At 34.8% G+C, this 20592-nt stretch overlaps 1 protein-coding gene across 3 annotated transcripts in view; it reads right to left on the minus strand.

The window, feature by feature from the left end:
- The window catches only part of TSPAN12 (tetraspanin 12), a 167905-nt gene that overhangs the window by 126645 nt on the left and 20668 nt on the right, over positions 1–20592 (minus strand). Inside the window, exon 1 of one of the 3 annotated variants that reach the window (XM_063642168.1) lies at positions 19613–19712. The exons of the other annotated variants lie outside the window; for them this stretch is intronic. The gene's annotated coding sequence lies outside the window, so the exon portion shown is untranslated. Of the gene's footprint in view, positions 1–19612; positions 19713–20592 lie in introns of those variants that run through there. 3 annotated transcript variants of the gene reach the window in all.

Below are 20592 nucleotides of genomic sequence, written 5' to 3' on the forward strand. Positions count from 1 at the left end.
AGCCTAATAACTATCTTATATAATAAAAACTCCTAATATTCATTTCAGCTCCTTGGAACCCACAGCTCTAAGTCAATTCACCTATAGCTAGTTGGCCTATCAGTATTTCCCTTAATGATCAATTTGTCTAAAACAAGGTCAGATTAGGTACATGGTATACCATGTAAGTTCATTATTTGATTCCTCCTCTTTAAATATTTGTTCAATATTAATGTAGTGGAAAGTTTATTTTCTACTAATGATAACTAAATACCAACTTTATGTTCAAAACACTTATTACATGTCCTAAATATCACAAAGCATCTTAGGTTTTTGTAACTGTCTTTCATTTATAAATTATTTTGTCCATCATTCTTTTAATTTTATTTTCCTTTAATTGTGAAAGAATAGTCCCCAAATTATCAACTCATCAGGAGCTGTTTTAAAGGTATTTAAGTTAAGATAATAAAATAAATCACTTGTTCCCAGACATATTGTATGTCTGCAGAATTAGGAGACAGAGAATTAAAATGGAAGGAAGATATAAAAATAGCAAGTAAGTTCAAAAGGCTGTGACTTATTAATGTTGGAAATAAAGTGGAGTAAAATATAACAGAGTACACTGTTTAGTTCTTGGGTTCTTGCTGTTTGTATACACATATATACATATTGGCATATGATTTAGAAAAAAAATTATCGAAATCATGCACAAGGCACTATGCTAGTTGACATGGAGTACCATATAACTTAGAAGACATAGTCCCAACCACATATTTGTGTTATACACACATAGGTAAACCTCTGCCTCCCCGGTGATGATTTATTTTAGTGTCAGTCAGCTGCTCTTTGAAAAAGAACACATTATACATCTTCCATTTTATGCTTCTATGATCACTTTGCCATTAACATTCTGTTTTTTGCTACCTAAAAGTCTTCTGATTTCTATCATAGAGTTTGTCTTTTAAGGAGCAAGCATGGACATATTTTAATACTTTATATACACAGGATATATTATGTAATATGAGAACAACCGTGTTTCAAGTGGATGTAAATCATAATTTTGGCCTAAGCCACAGAGGTAAATAATTTCTAGGTAGCAAAGATATTAGACAGGAAATGTCTATTATTCACTATTCCACCTATTCCTTCATTCCACCTATTACTTGCACCTATTCCTTCACTATAGAATATATTACTTTGTTAGGAGCATATCTCCAAAAGACCTTTGCTATAAAGCTTCCACTGGAGTGAATTGTTATAGCATTCCCATTCCAATGAATTCATCCTCATTCTAAATGCTTTGAAGTTTCAGAATACAGTAAGAAAAAATGAAACTATATTTCACTTCTGCTGTGGCTGCAAAACCCCAGTATAGGCAACACCTCCTGATGACAACTTAAAACATTGGACAAAATACTACCTGAGGACTTTGCAAAGCAAGAAAGATTGTGGAGGTGAGCCAGAAATTGCTAAAGCAATCCAAACTGGGTGGGTGGTGAGTCCTTCACCTTTGTTTCTTTTCTCTTGATAGAGAAACAGTAATTAATTAATTTCTCATCAGAAACCATGGAAGCTGGGAAAGAGTAGAAGAAGGTCTTGAAGATGCTGAAAGAAAAAAGTTGTCAGCAAAAAATTCTTTATCCAAGGAAAATATCTATCAGGACGGAAAATATAGAAATTTTCATATGAAAGAAAATGGATAAATTTCTTTAGCAGACTTGTTCTAAAGGAATACCAGATGAAATTCTTCCAGCTGAAGAGAAATGATACCAGAAGAAACTTGAATATTGATAAATGAAGGAAGAGTAAGAAAAATGGTAAATATGTGGTTAAATAGAAAAAACAGCATTTTTTTCACTTCTTTAAAATATATGTAAATATTGAAAGCAAAAATTATAACATTCTTTGATGGAGTTTTCTGTGTATGTAGGTGTAATATATATGACAGTTACAGCATAAAGGTCTTGGAGTGAAATAAAAAGATTGATACAGTAGCAAAGCTTTTACATTTTACTTAAAATAGTGCAATGTTGACTCCAATTATATTATAAAACGGAAGTATCTATAGTATAATACATAAAGGAACCAGTAAAAAAAAATGCAAATAAATATACCTAAAAATCTAATGTATAAATTAAAATGAAATACCAAACAATAGTAAAATAATCCAACAGAAGGCAAGAAAAGAGAGAGAGGCTCTAAAATAGAGGACAAGCAAAACAAATAATAAAGTGGTAGATTTCAACTATTTCACTTACTGCATTAAATATAATGGTATATATACAAAAAATCAGAGACTGTGGATTAAACAAAAACAACATACATCCATATGCTATTATAAAACCCTCCTTAAGTATAAAAATATAACTAGGATCAACGGTTACATTACTTTAACACAAAGTAGACTTTTGACAAATAATTTTACCAGGGATAAATAGCAACATTACCTCCTGATAATGGGGTCATACATATACACTGATGTGTATGTTAAGTACTTAAATGTGTATGCACTTAACATCAGAGTTACATGAAAACTCATATTTTACAGATAAAACATTCCCCAAAAGATTGAATTTTCTGGCTGAAAAAATAACAGATTTAAAACAGCAAAATCGGCCAGGCACAGTGGCTCACACCTGTAATCCCAGCACTTTGGGAGGCCCAGGCGGGTGGATCACAAGGTCAGGAGTTCGAGATCATCCTGGCTAACATGGTGAAACACCGTCTCTACTAAAATACAAAAAAAAAAAAAAAAAAAAAAATTAGCTGGGCATGGTGGCGGGCGCCTGTGAGTCCCAGCTACTTAGGAGGCTAAGGCAGGAGCATGGCGTGAACCCGGGAGCCGGAGCTTGCAGTGAGCCCAGATCACACCACTACACTTCAGCCTGGGAGACAGCGAGACTCCATCTCAAAAACAAAAACAAACAAACAAAAAAAAGAAGCAAATCATACAATTCTTACTGTAACAAACTAGAAATAAGTAACAGAAATAAACTGGAAAACAAATATGTGGAAATTAAACAACACACCTTTAAATAACCAATACATCAAAGAAGTCACAAGGGAAATTAAAAAAATACTGTAAATTGAGTGAACATAAAAATATAACATATGAAAATTTGTGGGATGCTGTTACAGCTGTGCTTAAAGGGAAATTTACAGCATTAATGCATATATTATGAAAGAAGAAAAGCCACAAATCTAGGATCTAAGGAAAAACCTTAGAAAACTGTTAAAATTAGAACAAGTTTAAACCAAAGTATGTGGAAAAAGAATACAAAAAATAGAGTGGAAATACATAAACAGAAAAATAATTGAATAAAATCAATGTAACCAAAAAAGTTTTTGTGACGATCAATATGATTTGTAACCTCTGGTAGGACTGACCAACACACACACACACACACACACACACACACACACACACACACACACATACACACAGTTTATCAATATCAAGAAGAATCATTACAGATTTTACAGACACAAAACGTATTATAAAGAAGCAATATGGGCCGGGCGCAGTGGCTCATGCCTGTAATCCCAGCCCTTTGGGAGGCTGAGGCGGGTGGATCACGAGGTCAGGAGATCAAGACCATCCTGGCTAACATGGTGAAACCCTGTCTCTACTAAAAATACAAAAAAAAATTAGCGGGGCATGCTGGTGGGCGCCTGAAGTCCCAGCTACTCAGGAGGCTGAGGCAGGAGAATGGCATGAACCCAGGAGGTAGAGCATGCAGTGAGCCAAGATCATGCCACTGCACTCCAGCCTGGGTGACTGAGCAAGACTCCGTCTCAAAAAAAAAAAAAAAAAAGCATTATGAACAATGCAATGCTCATAAATGCAATAACTTAGGTGAAGTAAATGTATTCTTTTAAAAAGAACTTTCAAAATTCACTCAAGAAGAAACAGATAACCTGAATAGTCCTACATATATGAAAGAAATTGAATTTTTAGTTTAAAACCTTCCAGTAAAGAAAACTATAAGCTCAGATGGCATTGCTGCTGAATTCTACAAAACATTTAAGGAAAAAAAAAACCACACACCAAATCTAAGCAAGCTCTCTCAGAAAATAGGAGAACAATTTTCCAACTTATTTTATGAGGTTAACATTATTACACTAAATCTAGCTAAAGATATCATGACAAAGAAAACATCAAATCAACATTCCTCATGAATATATATTCAAAATTCGTAATTTGTATTCAACAATAGAAATAAGTGATAATACTTAATAACTAAGTTGGGTTTACCTAAGAAGCAAGGCTGGTTCAAAATTTGAAAATCAAACAATGGAATACATATTATCAATAAATAGACTGAAGAAGAAAAACTATATGTTAATCATATTCAATGCAGAAAAATATTTGATAAAAATTCCACATTTATTAATAAGAATTCTCAAAAAACTAAAAATACAGAAAACCTCATTAAGCTTACCAAAGGCACCTACAAAAAAGCTTCAGTTAATATAATTCTTAATGGTGAAAATTTAAATGCTCTCCTCTAATATTAGGAGCAAGGCAAGAATAATCTTACTCCTATTAAATATTGTATTGGAGGTCCTATTCATTTCAATGAGAAAAAAGAGTAAGATAATTTGAAGAGGAGGAAATAAAACTGTCTTTATTTGCCTGATTTATAGGACCATCTATGTAGAAAATCCCCAAAAAATCTACCACAAGAAAAAATAATTCTCCTATAACTAATAAGTGAGTTTAGCAAGAATATAGGATATAAAGTAAATTGTATGTCTATATACAAGCAACAAACAATTGGAAATTGAATTTCTTAAAAAATTAAAAGTACCTTTACAATAGTGTCACAGAACATATGCACTTTCTAACAAAAGGTGTTCAAGATCCATTAGACAAAAATAGTAAAATGATGATGACAGAAATCAAAGACCCTACTAAATGGAGAGATATACCATGTTCATGGTTTAGAAGACTCAGTATTTTCAAGATGCCAATTTTCTCTTGTACTGCTTTATAGCTTCAATGCAGTTCTAATTAAAATCCCAGCAGATTTATATTTGTAGAAACTGATAAGCTGATTTTACAACTTACATGGAAAGACAAAGGAACTAGAATCACCAACGAGTTTTGGAAAAACGAACAGCTGGAAGACACTAATTGCCTGAATTTAAGTAATCAAAACAGTGAGATATTGGTGAATGTATAGACATATATGTTAATGGAATAAAATTGAGAGCCCAGAAATAGATCTACAAAAGTGACAAATAAATTGATGGAGAAAAGGTAGTCATTCAACAAACAGAGCTGGAACAACTTGACATCAATATGTAAGAAAATGAAACTTGGCTCATTCCTCATGTCTTATAAAAAGTTATGACAGCCAATTGAAAAACTTGAAAGGTAAAACCTACAAGAAAACATAGAAGAAAACCTTTGTGATCTTGGATAAAGTAAAGATTTCTTAGATATGACATCAAAGCACTATACATAAAGAAAAAAATGTTGAATTTAAATTTATGAAATTTAAAACTACCTGCTCTATGAAAGACAACTCAAGAGAATGAAAAAAGCTGCAAAGTGGCAGAAAATATTTACAAAACACATACATAACAAATAACTTCTATCAAAAATATATTAAAAACTTACAAGTCTCAATAATAAAAAATAATCTATTTTTTCAATGCCAAAGATTTGACATACACTTCATTGAAAAAGATATGGAGATGATAAATAAGCTCATGGAATGGTTGTCAACATCATTGTCATTAGGAAAATGCCAATTAAATTCACGATGAGACACTGTCCACTTCTTAGCATGGCTAAAAATTTAAAATAACAGTATCAGGTGCTGGGCAGAATGGGAGCAACTGGAACTCTCATGTATTGCTGGAGAGAACACAAAATGATACAACCACTTTGGAAAACATGTTGACAGATTTTTATGTACTTAATCATACAGTTAACATACAATCAAACAGTTCCAGTCCCAGCAATCCTGCCCCCACAAAATGAAAACTCTACCAAATATTTCTAGAAGTTTTATGTATAATTGCCAAAAGCTGGAAATAACCTATATGACCTTCAACTGATGAATGGGTTAATAAACTGTGGTACATCCATCAGTAGAATATTTCTCAGCTGTTAAAATAAATACACCCCTGGTATACACAAAAACACTAATGAATCTCAAATTCATTTTGCTAATTAAAATAATTTGACTCAAAAAGTTATATCATGTCTGATTCCATTTTTCTGATATCCTGAAAATGTCATAAAACTGAAGAGAAAAATCAGTCACAGGTTGGGTATGCCAGGGGCTGCATATGGAGGGGGCAGATGATGAAAAAAGGGGCATAAACAAGTTTTGAGAAATGATGGGCCAGTTGATTGTAGTGTATTTTTTGAAACACAAAAGCAATGATTTGCATTGTATGTAAGTTATAATGCAATAAAAAGTAAACATTACCAAGAAAAAGAAAAATGTTTTCTAGTAACTACAAAACATATTGCAGTTGAATCAAATGTATTAACTCTATCAAAACCTGATGCATTAATTTTTATGGATTTCCCTAAGGTACAAGATGTAACTATAGTTTGGGGCAGAATATTTTTTGGCATTTCATCCACAAATGTCTACATAAACATGATATAAGGCCCATATGTCTGCCTCTTAAAAATGTATGCTTTGTGTGGCAAAGTTGAATGGATAGGTTGGCAGCTGTTAGCATTTGTTCAGTTTTCATTATCTGATGTACATGGGAAATAAATCTTTTCTTTTGCCAGAAGTGGCAAAAAGGTTCAAGTTTTGCTAATTTGTTTAAATAATATTTTTTGAACTGGAAAGAGCAAGCAGAGTTTTCTCATTATTTTTAAAATAAGGGAATTGATTTAAAATTGTACTTAAGCATTATAACAATTTCAATGACATAAAATTTTAATATTTCAGGAGAAACTATATAAAATACAAATCATTGCTACAAAAAATATAAGATATGCACAAAAAAGGACTTGTTTTATAAACCTGTTTGGAAAATAGTGGCACTACTTGAAAAGAGAAGGCAGCATGAAATGAAGCCGTTAAGAACAGACATTCATTAGATTTCTGAAATTTTTGACTCCCCTTCTCTCCTTCCTAAACTGACTATGTGAGGCCCATTGCCAACCTGGGCCTCAATCCATAAAAATACAGAGCAGATAATATCAAATCCTGTCCTACATAACATTTTTCTACCAAAGCATGCTTTAAAATACGTTAATGACCTCTCACAGTGATGTTATTTAAAACAGTACGTAGAAATATCTTAGTCTGTTTCTTTTCTGATAATGTTCTTACGCAATGTATGAATGAATTAACTTGGATAAATACAATAAAATATCCTTAGCATATAGATTTATCCATTATTTATTTCCAGTCATGATGCTGGAAAATTTCATCATTTATTACAAATAAATATAGATCTAATTAATTATCACGAATCTGTCTTTACATTAGCAAATTGATTCAAAGGAAACTACACCAAAATCTAGGATATGTGATAAAACGCAATTTCTTACAGAAATTGAGCTAATTCATCAAATTTTCAATTTCTCTAAAAGTAAATTTTTTTAAATGTTAATTCTTATTTTGTGACTTTTAAGCCTATATTTACCTATTTCTATTTAGCAACAATCTTTTAACTGAGAAAAGAGAACATGATATATACAATATTAGGAAATAAATCTTCAAGAGACAGCTGGGAACGTTATCTGATATAGATATTCTATACTGTGTAACTGTTTCATGTTCAACAACCACATAGTGTAAATAGCATAGATGTAAGTGAATGAATGAGTGACTTACTAACACCTCGTTAATTACAGAGAAGGGTATCTTATTCAGCAGCATCTAAAAATTAGATCTGAGTAACATGCGGCTCATTTAAGTATATGGAGTCTGTGGAACATCTCAGTCTCTCAGTGCTATATAAATCCTAATACAGCAGCGAAGCCTGGAGGTATTCCCCTCAACACAGGTTGTGAAGGGAAGATGCTCATATTGTAAATACAATCCTTCAGATTTAGCCCTCACATTCAAACCCCACTCAAGCACAATGTTATGGTCTCAGATCCTTGCAAATGGTGGAAAATGGTGAAATAAGCTAGAAAAATTAAATGTAACAAAACACTATGTTCTTCTGAGTGGCATGGCTCTCTGCTGGATGGAGGTATGAAAGTCATAATTAAATGTCCTGGTGGCATCTATTTTTCTTCTCGGAAATATCATATACCACAGGAAATTAGAAATGAAGGGAAACGGGAAGGGTGACGCAGAGGTGGAGGTGCCTTGGGAAGCAAAGCCATTCAGACACACTATCACTGGAGGAGTGACCAAAGAATGAGAGATAATGCATCCAGTTCAGCTGGATGAAGGTGTCTCCCACTTCACCAGTGTTCTGTTGGAGGTTTGAACCACATACTCTCAAGAAGGAGAAAGAGAATCATTTGTGACACTATCTCTCCCTCACCAAAGGTTCCAAAGCTATAATGCTGCCTGAATGATACCTTAAGCCAACACAGGAGTCAGTTCCCTGCCCGTCCAAGGATGAGAACCAATAACTAAAACTCTATCTAAAGCTACTTCATGTAATCTTTTTTTTTTTTTTTTTAGAGGGAGTTTCGCTGTTGTTGCCCAAGCTGGAGTACAATGGTGCAATCTCGGCTCACTGCAATCTCCACCTCCTGGGTTCAAGCGATTCTTCTGCTTCAGCCTCCCCAGTAGCTGGGATAACAGGTGCGCACCATCACACCAAGCTAATTTTTTGTATTTTTAGTAGAAACGGGGTTTCACCAGGTTGGCCAGGCTGGTCTCAAATTCCTGACTTCAGGTGATGGGCCCACCTCGGCCTCCCAAAATGCTGGGATTACAGGCGCGAGCCACCGCACCTGGCCCTTCATGTGTTCTTAATCCTGAAAGTAGACAATCATCTTCCTACAAGAGATTTTTTTATTACAATTAGGGCTGAGACAAAAGATTGTATTTTTGAAAAGGGGGCTGATAAGTAAATTGAACTGAACTTGTGGAACATTTCTCAGGGAAACTTGTTGATAGGAACTTCTATGAGACTTTCCATGGAGAATTAGGGATTGGAGTGCAAAGAAGGGCTCTTGTCAGAGGGAGTGAAGAGTTCACTTTGGTTGACTAGTTCACTTTTGTAGAAAAGCAAATAATTGAAAGAACAGGTTTCTTTAGTATTTTTCGGTTGGTCTCTTTATCCTCAGAAAGGTTCAGTTGCATACAAGAATTGAAGGGAGAAGAAATTTCTGACAGAAAATTGTGTGTTCACACAGTACATCAGAGACCAAATTTGGAGAAACTTTACTATCCATTATCTAAAGCCCCAAGGAAACTTGAGGGAGGCTCACTTTAGGTTTAGGAATAATGGAAAGGACAAACTCTAGAGCTGTCCTTTATATTTATCTTTTTGAAACACACACTCCAGTCATAGAACATGGGTGCAGATCCAGGTAACTTGAGCAGGTTATGCTACCTCTGGCAGGACCACCAAGCAAATGGGAAAGCTGCTCTATATAAAATGTTGCTGTTGGAGAACCAACCTGCAAATAACCCTATGCTGGACATAATCAGGCACCCCCACAAATAGTTCCTTCTCCAGCAGGGTTTTAATAGTATTAATTCAATATTGTGGTTCCCCTGTAGCATTTTATGGTATGGAAAGTCTTTATATTTGAGGTCCAATTAGACATAAATATAGCCATAAGAAGCTAGGCTCTTTAACCTTAGCTAGGTCTGTTATCAAATTTACTCACCTCAGGCTGGGGAAATATTGAAGTTGCATTTTACAGGACATCTAGGCCTTTATTAACTATTTTTAAAACAGCAGGATCCTTCTCAAAATGGCTAAAACTATGAGGCTTCAAGAATTGCCATCAACTGTTTGGCTTTGACCAAGGAAAATGCATTATTTATCTTTCTTACTGTCACCTTTTTAGCTGTGACAACAAATAAAGTGTGTGAGTGTGTGTGTGTGTGTGTGTGCGCGTGTGGGTATGATAGACAGAAATGGAGATGGGGAGTGGGGGTGACTGGGATAGTGAAGGACTGTAACTGTGTATGCATACTGTCTGGCTATTTGTATTTTGATGTGTCTGTGCATCTGAAACCTATGCAGATGTAGGAGGAGAGAGGAAACTGTAGTTGAGGTGGGCAGTATAAATTTATGAAAAATAAAATTTTTGAAACTATACTAGTAGTTTCCTAACTGTAGAGGTCATATGTTTAAAAATTCCTGTGTGAGAAAAGGTATAGTGGAGAAAAATAAAATGGAGTAACTGAAATAAAAAATTAACCAGTTAAAGCTTTTATACTTTTATGTTCACTACACAAATCAGAAAAGAAACTATTAGGCTCCCTCTCTTCACTGCAGTCTCAACAAGATGCACGCACAGCTGTTGCATCAAGTTGAGGATTAGGTACAAGTCAATGCAATGTTTATAGAGTCTGAGTCCATGAAGTCCAGGGTCAGCTTAGCCATGCAGCCAGACAAAACCACCAATAAAGCTATTTTTAAATAATTTAAGTTCATATGGACTTTTAAAAGTCCATGAAGAAGACATATATCTACTGCAATACTTAAAATCCTCCTTTTCTCTCGCATCAGCTTCTCTCTCATATGGTAACTTCTGTGCCTCTCTCTTCAAACTGTATCTGATAAACTTTCACGAAAGTTTTAGTCCTTAAACCCTGCTAGTATGCAAATTGTTCTCTTTCTGCCCATATTCCTTCTCCTAATATGCATCATGAAAGCCTCAAAGACCAATCAAGCAAGACAGGACATTATTTGGGAACCAGTATGGGTGGAAAAATACACTAGATAAAGCCAGAATTTAGTTTAGTAGATAGGAAGAGAAAATAGGTCAGTATCATTTATTGTTTAATAAATTTGCCACCTCACATTCCAACTTTTTGTTTTTTCTTTATCCAAATGCTTAATGTCTTTCTGATTTGATGACGTAGACATTCTGACATCTACATGCCAATTCCTTCCTTCCTGTATCCATGCCCTTATATCCCTAGTTCGTGTTCATCAACTTCTTTGGTACATGAGAAAGCTCATTCATGTCACTTCTAGGGACTAAGTTTTCTTCCTTTAAACATGCCTTATCTTTTCCAAATCTTAACTGCTAATTAAAGTATTTTTTCTTACTATTTTATTTACTTCCCTTTTCTATTCCTAACCCTAGTTCTTTCTTCTTTAGCAACCCTAACAAGAGTAGTTTGAAAAGTCACATATACTAGAATTCCAAATTGAACAATTAACACAGATATATACATAAATAAATTAACAAATTATCAAGTTTTGCCAAAGGAGAACTTCTTGGGAAAAGACTACTATATTTCCAAGACTGCCTTAGCTGATACAAATAAACTTTTTAACAGGAAGATTATGTTTTGTTGAAGGCATTATTGCATTACTTAAAATTGGGTGGTACAATTTGCTATGTGTTTCTTCTGCCCAGTGATCGCAAATGCCCCCTTTTACTTTACTGCAACAGCTGCTTCAACATCCTGTTCACAGTGGTGTTGGGTTGCATCAAGGATCACTGAAATGCCAGAAGACTGGCTGTGGTCCAGGATCTTGGTGGCGGTGATATTATCTGGTCATTTTAGATAAAGTGTGCCTTCAATTGATGGTGATGAAATATATTATGAGTAAGGTACAGTAATTATAACAGATGAGATCTCACAAATATGCAATAGGACATCATCTGCCACTATTCTTTAAGCCTTTAGTTTGGTTAGAAATCTGAAGCCAATATCATAGACTACTCTGCCTTCCAACCTAAATAATTTTGATTTACTGTTGCATTGAGTGCATTATTTCACAATGTGTGCTGCCTAAGTGTGTGTGTAGCGATAGCTTTAATTCTAGTTTGGCTGATATAAATATTCAATGCATGTCATATGTCCATAGCAAAATGTTCAAAAATGCTACATTAACCCTTCCAAGCAGTCGTTTAATGCCAAATGGAATAGCCAGAACCAGTTTTTGCATGCATGTTGCCATGCTTTGTGTCACATGCCCCCAGAAACCCAACTGAACCACACTGGATCATGCAAAGATCAATGTCTGACCACAGGAGAGACCTGGCCCAACAACTTCTAATGACTGCTGATTAGAGAAGCTGTCATGAGTAGAGAGTAAACGTGATCATGTGATTCTCTTTTTCAGACTATGAATGCAACAAAGAGGCTGCATTTCTTTTTTTAAAAATAAACAAACAAATAAACAAAACACAGAAGCAAACTTTGGTGCTGTAGAAGTGAAGGAGACAAAACATTGAGAAGAATAGGACCACAGAGTCAAAGTTCGGATAAAGACTTGGCTACAAGGAGGAAGGAACAAGGAGATGGCCACAGACTAAGGTTCCTTGACTGGCCTTCCTAAGATTACAGTTTAAATTCATGGAAAATATAGATTTTATGTTATGAAGCACATTTATCATGCAAGATCTGTGGTGCTGACTTATGAAAAGCTGTTGTTTTTTCCAAATAATAAAGAAGTAGAAAAAAAACTCTAGCAAGCTTCTGAAAATGAAATATTTACATATCATTTGCATTTTTTTCTGGTGAAATATACATAACCTAAAGTTTATCATTTGAACCATTTTTAAATGTACAATTTAATGGCATTAAGTATATTCACAATGTTGTGAAAATTAAAGAGGGTCAGGGCAGAGTAGGGCAAGGTTGGTTTGAAAACCTCCTCACCATAATTTTTATTGTTTTACAACCAGGATTTTTGCTATTAGTCATGATTTAAAACTGTTACCTAAAAAAATAACTTGTGGTAATTAAGCCACTTATTTATTGCTTGGCCTGTGGCCTATTCTTATCAAACCAGAGGTTAAATTTACTTTCTGTGAGCCTAAGGCTATACTGGAAAATACAGTTCTTGTTCAAAACAGCTTAATTCATATATATTTTAACAACCTAGAAATACATACATATAGTCATTCTCTTTCTGGTTATAGACACACCTACACATTCAGGAAAAAAGTTTAAACTCAAGGTTTTTAAAAAATTTTCACCAATTGGTGTTTCATTTTTAGAAAACAAGTACTTTTTAATTGTTTGATAGAAAGACATCTTTTGAATAATCAACCACAATGGGAGAATTGGAGATATTTGAACACCATTTTAATTCGAAAAATCTATGCTTTTTTAAATCACAGTGCTAGGTGCTCTTTTGAGAGACTAAATCCTCAATCTGTAAAATAAAGATAACTGCATATGTTAAAACAGAGTTACTAACATTTACTCATATTCAAATTTCAGTGTCTATTCAATACCTCAGACCAGTAGTGGTGGACACTGAATAAAGCATGCATAGTTTTGAGGTCCCCTCTAAGAAACATAATGCAAGTATACAAATGCAAAAGTCACTATTTATTCCAAATGAAAAAGAAACCACAAGTTTACTTTTTTTAAGTGGCAAACACACAAATATTTAAACACCTAGAAATATGGGCTAATATTTGTACTAATTAGTCTGACCCATCTCTGAATTACTTTTTTCGCTATGCTTTTGGCTGTATGCTTTTGATGTTCTTTTCATATAAGAATGATTTTGTAATATTGTTTTCTGTTGAGAGGTTAGGAAGATAACTCACTCTTTTCTCAACTGGACAATATCGTGGGGGTTTTTTGTATTAATAGTATAGGTAAGCATCTTGCAGCTTCACAATTCTTTACTTAACATCACATAAATGTTTAGGATTGTTTAAAAACTTGAGTAAACCTCTACCATGTTTCTGATTTCATCTATGAGCTGTGTGATTTCAAGGCGGGTGACATTTTCTTGCGTAGTTCCAATCTTAAATGTTCTTGTACATTGACAATAACCAGTTTGTCACTGATGTTCATGTAAATTGTATCTTTCTTCACTATTCCTCAAATCAATATGTTTTCATTTCCTATTTAAAAATTTATGATTTTCATAATTTTCTATGTTGTTACATTTTTATTTTTCAAAGTTTCTTGGATATTCTGATCCTTAAAAAAAAAAAAAAAAAAAGACAAAGTCTCGTTCTGTTGCCCAGGCTGGAGTTCAGTGGTGCCATGATAGCTCATTGCAGCCTTGAGCTCCTGGGCTCAAGCTCAAGCCATCTTCCTGCCTCAGTCTCCTGAGTAGCTGGGACTATAGGTGCACATTACCATCCCCAGCTAATTTCTAAAGAAAAAAAAAAAATGTAGTGATGGGGTATCACTATGTTGCTCAGGCTAGTCTTGAGCTCCTGGCTTCAAGCAATCCTTCTGCCTCAGCCTCCCAAAGTGTTGGGATTACAGGCATGAAACATGGCACCTGAACCCTTTTTTTTATCTTCATAATTTAAGCAATCAGAATTTTTACTGTGAGATAACAAGGATTTCTGACATTTTGAAGTGTCTTCCATTCTTCTTTAAGTTTACTTGTTTTTTTGTTTTGCTTCAACTGGGATGCTTCCTGAAAATCATATTCGAATTTTGATGACATCAATAGTTTTCAATAAAAGAAGCCGGATGCAGTGGCTCACGCCTGTAATCCTAGCACTTTGGGAGGCTGAGGTGGGGGGACTGCTTGAGGCCAGGAGTTTGAGACCAATGCAGGCAACATGGTGAAACCCTGTCTCTACTAAGAATAAAAAAACTAGCTGGGTGTAGTGGCATATGCCTGTAGTCCCAGCAACTAGGGAGGCTGAGGCCAGAGGATCACCTGAGCCCAGGAGATTGTGGCTGCAGTGAGCCATGATCACGCCACTGAACTCCAGCCTGGGTGACAGGGTGAGATCCTGTCTCACTGACTCAAAAAAAAAAAAAAAGGAAAGAATAAAACGAAGGTGAAATTAAAGAAAAAGCCATTTTTAAACTGACAGTACTGTACGGAGGTATATAATTGTGTAAACTAATACTACACACATTGGCTTATTGATGGACATTGATAAGAGTTTTTTACTGAACTAGTATTTCTTCAGGTCATTTCACTGAGTCAGTAGCAATTTACATATTTTGGTTATAACAGCCAGACTTCTTCAGTTCATTTTACAGCAAACAGGCTAAGATACAATCTAATATATTTGAAAACATAAGATGTGTGACTTCACACAGTTACATTAATTGCTTATAGTACTACAAAACTTTGGTGACTCACAAATAAGAATTCTGATCAATATAATAATATAATTTTGCTGAATCTCCATATTGAAAAAAGTATACATTGTGCATTTACAATTCTACATATTTCACCAGCAAGTATATTGCTAATAAGGGAGACTATTTTTGACAAGGCATTGATGAGAACCGAATCTTTTGCTTTTTTTTTTTTTTTTTTTTTTGAGGTAGGGTCTCACTCCTGTCACTCAGGCTGGAGTGCAGTGGCACGATCCATGGATCGCTGCAGCCTCGACTTCCTGGGCTCAGGTGATCCTCCCACCTCAGCCTCCCGAGTAGCTGGGACCACAGATGCATGTCACCACAACTGGCTAATTTTTCTGTAATTTTAGTAGAAACCGGGTTTTGCCATATTGCCCAAGCTGGTCCTGAACTCCTGGGCTCAAGTGATCTGCTTACCTCTACCTCCCAAATTGCTGGGATTACAGGTGTGAGCCACCACAACCAGCCTGCTCATAATTTTATACATCACATAATTGTAAGAAATTTCCACATACTTCTTGTTTCATCTATTTAAAATGTGTCCCTCAAACCTCCCGTCCCTGACACCTCTGTTTGATCCATCTACTTCCAGTGCTCATTGCTATAGCACACATCTATAGGATGGTATGGGTATGACCCTGCACCTTTGTGTCAGAACAGTGTGAGTCAGTACAGCAGGCACGAAAGTATTCCTAGAAGCCAGCCCTACAAACTACATAAATATATCTTCCTAGATTCACATAAAAGGCATGTCTTACTCAAATTCCCATCAGATCCTCAACTTGCTTAGAACTCCAAAGCCACCCAACCAAAGGATAAGTGTAACAGAGGGAATGTTGAAATGGAAAGAAACAGGTTTTAACCATGTGAAAATATTTCATTGCAAATTTTACAAAAATCATAAAACCACATGTGGTGGTGGGTTGAAAGGTGGCCCCCCAAAAGATATGCCTATGTCCTGGCCCCCAGTCCCATAAATGGGACCTTATTTGGGCAGAGTCTTTGCGGATGCAATTTAGTTAAGGATCTTGAGAGGAAACCATTCTGAATTACCGAGGTGGACCCTGAGTCCAATGACAAGCATCCTTTTAAGAAAAGAGAAGGCAGGCGTCTTTATGAGAGAAGATAAACATCCTTATGAGAGAGGACATAGACTCAGAGAAGGCCATCTGAAGACGCAGTGACACAGACACAAGGAATGCCTACCACCACCAGAAGCCAGAAGAGGCAAGGCAGCGTTCTCCCCTAGAGCCTCCAGGGAGGGTGCAGCTCTGTGACTTCTTGATCTCGGACCTCTGGCCCCCTGAACTGGGAAGAAATTTCTGTTGTTTTAAGTCCTCATGTTTCTGGTAATTTATTACAGCAACCCTAGGACTAACACTCCATATCAACACTAGAGTCCTTTGCAGAGCCTTATTAAGAGTTCAAGTCAGTGTGGGGCTCTGATGCTGAAGCTCCCTTAGCTCTACAGTAGATTTCCTCTGCCTTGAATAAAAGGACAGCCAAACTTTTCTTGTCTAATGTTATATTTGAAATAATTTCACATTTATTCTTCACGCAGATTCCCCAATTATTGATATTTGATAACATTTTGATAAAAATCTGTTTAGAAAAAAATTGTTCATAAAAACAAATTTCTGTAATTGTTCAAAACAAAATGTGTAGTTAACAGCCATGATTCTCTCTGCTCCAGATACTTCTGCACATAATCCCTAAGAAAAAATCATTCTCTTACATGTCTACAGTTTGATACAAAAATCAAGAAATTAACAATGATTCCATAATATTATCTAATTTAAAGACTATATTTTTTTCCCAATTGTTCTAATAATGTCTTTAAAGAAAAATCTGGTCAACATTGTAATCAAAGATCATATGTCATATCCTTTGGTCTCCTTTAGTTTGAAATTATTCCTTTTTTTTTTTTTTTTGGCTTACAATTTTGAAGAGCATAGGTCAATTATTTTGTAGAATATCCCCTAATTTAGGTTTGTCTGATATTCCCCTACGATTAGATTCAGGTTATACATTTTTCTATAGATTGTTACAGAATACTACATTTCTGTAGAATGCTACAGTAGTAATGTTGGGTTCTTCCAGAGCATCATATTAGGGGCACATGATATTGGTTTGCCTTATTTTTGTTGATGTTAAACATTAATCACTTGGGTTTCAGTATTAGACAAGTACTTGTAAAACTGCTGTTTCCCTTGTATTTAATAAATATTTTGGAGGAGATACTTTGATACTACATAAATATCCTGTTCCTCATCACATTTTTACCCACTTGTTCTAGAATCAGCTAATCATTCCTGTCTGAACTGATTATTAATATGATTGCTCCCAAGTGATGATTTTTTCAAACATCATCATTCCTTCAACATTTGTTAATGGTTGACATTATACTTAAGAAAGAGTTTTTGCTTCTTTGTCATTTATCTCTCACAAATTTGGCCAGTGGGAGCTCATTTAAACTGGTTCATAAGGACATCATAAACTTTTTATGGGATCTAATAAGACCTGAGATGGGTAGGTATGGTATAATAAAAAATATATTTGGTTTTTCTCTGATTGCTGGCACAGAGCTCCTAAAACCCTTGGAATTTCTTGAGTGGGAGGAGTACCTTTTGTTATTTATGACAAGCACCTTTTAACTTCACCTGAGTTATGTTAATTAGGTGACTTAGCAGTCCCTAGATTGCTTCATGATGGGGGCTAATCACCAGAAAAACCAACAAGGTGGTTAAAGAGTTAGAACTTTCTAAACTCTAGGAGGGAAGAGAGGCTGGAGATTGAGTTCAGTCATCAGTGCCTAAAGCTTCAATCAGTCATGCCTACAAAATGAAACCTGCATAAAAAACAAACAAACAAAAAAACCTTAAATAATCAGGTATTGAGAGTTTCCAGGTTGGTGAACATATCAAGGTGTCAGGAGGGCATGGAAGCTCCATACCCCACTTAACCCTCATTTCTTGCCCTCTGTGTCTCTTCCATTTGGCTGCTCCTGAGTTGCATTCATTGTAATAAGATGGCAAACATAGATAGTGTTTTTCTGAGTTCTCTGAGGAGTTCTAGTGAATTATCAAATCTTGGGGAGGGATGTGGGAACCCTTCAAATTGTCACCAAGTTGAACAAAAGTGCAGGTAGTCTGGGGACCCAGGACTTGCAACTGGCATCTGAAGAAAGGGCAATTTTGTGGGTCTGAGCCTTTAAACCTGTGGAGGCTGACACTAACTCTAGGTGGCGTTAGAATAGGACTGAATTGTAAAAGACATTCAGTTGGTGTCCGCAGAAAATGGAAGAATCATTTAGTGTCAGAAAAACTTCAGAGTAGGGATAAGCCAGTCTCCCAAAGCTAGACACACAGAATCAGTTTATAACCCTTTTCTAAAATAAGTCTTTGAATAAAAAACAGATCTAGGATGAAAACAGTTTCCACAACCCGGGACAGCAATGAGGAAGTTAAGAGAAAGAAATGAAACTAAGACAATAGGGGATTTTACCTTTCATACCTAGTCTGCAGCCTAATGTCCCCTCTGCTGTTTTGAGGATCTCATGATCCTCCCAAGTCTTCACTGAGTCATCACGGAAAATAAAATGACAGACTCACATTTTACAGCTAGATATTGTCAATTACAAGAATGCAAGAACAAGAGAGATATATATACACAAGCTCAATGTGACTCCTCACTACACCTTAGTTTCTTAGGTGTGTGATTTATATCCAAAATACAGTCAGGGATTGCATTTTCAATATTTAATTCTATGAACTTCCAGAACAGTTTACTAGCAATTGCCATGAATAAACTTATATAGCTTGCCCAATGAGCTGTTTCAGGAATTTTTAATGGGAAATGCTATCTCCTGTGAATTTAACTGAGTCACTGATATATAGTTTAATAACATCTTCTGAGGATTCCAACTTTAAAGCAGGAAGCTATTCCCTAAAAAGAATTTTTTTTGCTGTACTTTATTGTGTATTCAAAGATTTTAATAGGAATTTTAGCAAATAAAATTAATTATAAGAATCAATTAATTTATACTAGCTATTGTACAGTTATGCTAAAATATACATTTAAAACTAATTTTGGTCATTCATTACTGTTTAGTAAGGTTTTAAAATTTAATATCTATCTAATGATATTGCAAATCCAAAACCAACATAGTTCATTTACATTATCTTTCATTGTTTTTTTAGAGAATTTAAAAAACAAACAAAAAACATAAATTGTTTTGTTCTAAAGATAGTACCATATTCTTTGTATAAATACCTGTCCTTAAAGAATTCTGTCAATCATGACACTCTGATCAAATCAGTTATAAAATTACCACTTTTCTACATTCTTGTATAAATACCTTGACTCATAAAGCTATGTGCCATTAATCATTTCATTGTTAGGTAAAATTGCTTCTTATCAAGGGAAACTCATTCTTGAATCAATAACAGTATCAAAAAACTTACTTTTTACAAAAGCAAATAATACTACTCTCCACATAAGGCTTGTTCTGTAGAGTAAATCTGGATTGAAGAGCCACAATTTATGATCCCAATAAATGATAATAAAAATTAAAAGTTCCATTATTGTGGTTAACCAGACAATATACATTTCAATAAAGTTAATATTTTTTCTTATACCCACACATATTTTATCCAAGAGAAGGGGATCATATACAACTCCAATTGACTATGAAAAGAATTACACTGACTAGCACAGTGCTATTAAGCTTGAAATTAGCTATTGAGATTTAACATATTGTGAAACAATAGATATATGATGCATATTAAAATCATTATTAAAATAGTAGAGGAGGCCAGAGCAATAACAGTAGATCAGGAACATTCAATGTTCAGAGCATAAGTGTTACTATGACAGTGACTCACATCTGTGGTACAGGGTCAGTGTTAAATTAGCAGAAAGAACTTGAGAAAGAAATGCCTAAATACATGCTATGGAGACTGCTTTGCTTTGACCAAGGTACTAGAAGAAGACTGAGAATACACTTGAGAGACAAGTGCTCCAGTTTATAGAGAAGAAATCTAAGGCTCTGAATTAGTCATAACCGTAAGATCCTTCCTAATACATATATAGTATAAATTTGAATAGAAGTCATTCCTCTCACTTTTTTGGATAGAACTTTAATTTAATGTAATTTCTGTGAGTCATGTTCCTCTTTGTACTGACCTCTAGTACTGAATTTGGGTGCCTTTTTTTCCCAAAAGTTTATTTTTCGCCATCATGAAACAGGAACTCTTTTAAAGTTATGATTTCTTGACCTATAAATTGCAAAATTGTACAATAATTTTCAAACTGTGGTCAATTATTTTTATTCCTACTGTGTTTTCAAAATATAAGTATTTACAAAAAACAGTAATTAATTTGGGGCTTTAAATGTAAAGAAAAGTACATCTAACACTTTTCAATCATTGTCACTATCTGAGAT

The sequence above is a fragment of the Symphalangus syndactylus genome, chromosome 6, assembly GCF_028878055.3.
Source record: "Symphalangus syndactylus isolate Jambi chromosome 6, NHGRI_mSymSyn1-v2.1_pri, whole genome shotgun sequence".
Lineage (NCBI taxonomy): Eukaryota > Metazoa > Chordata > Mammalia > Primates > Hylobatidae > Symphalangus > Symphalangus syndactylus.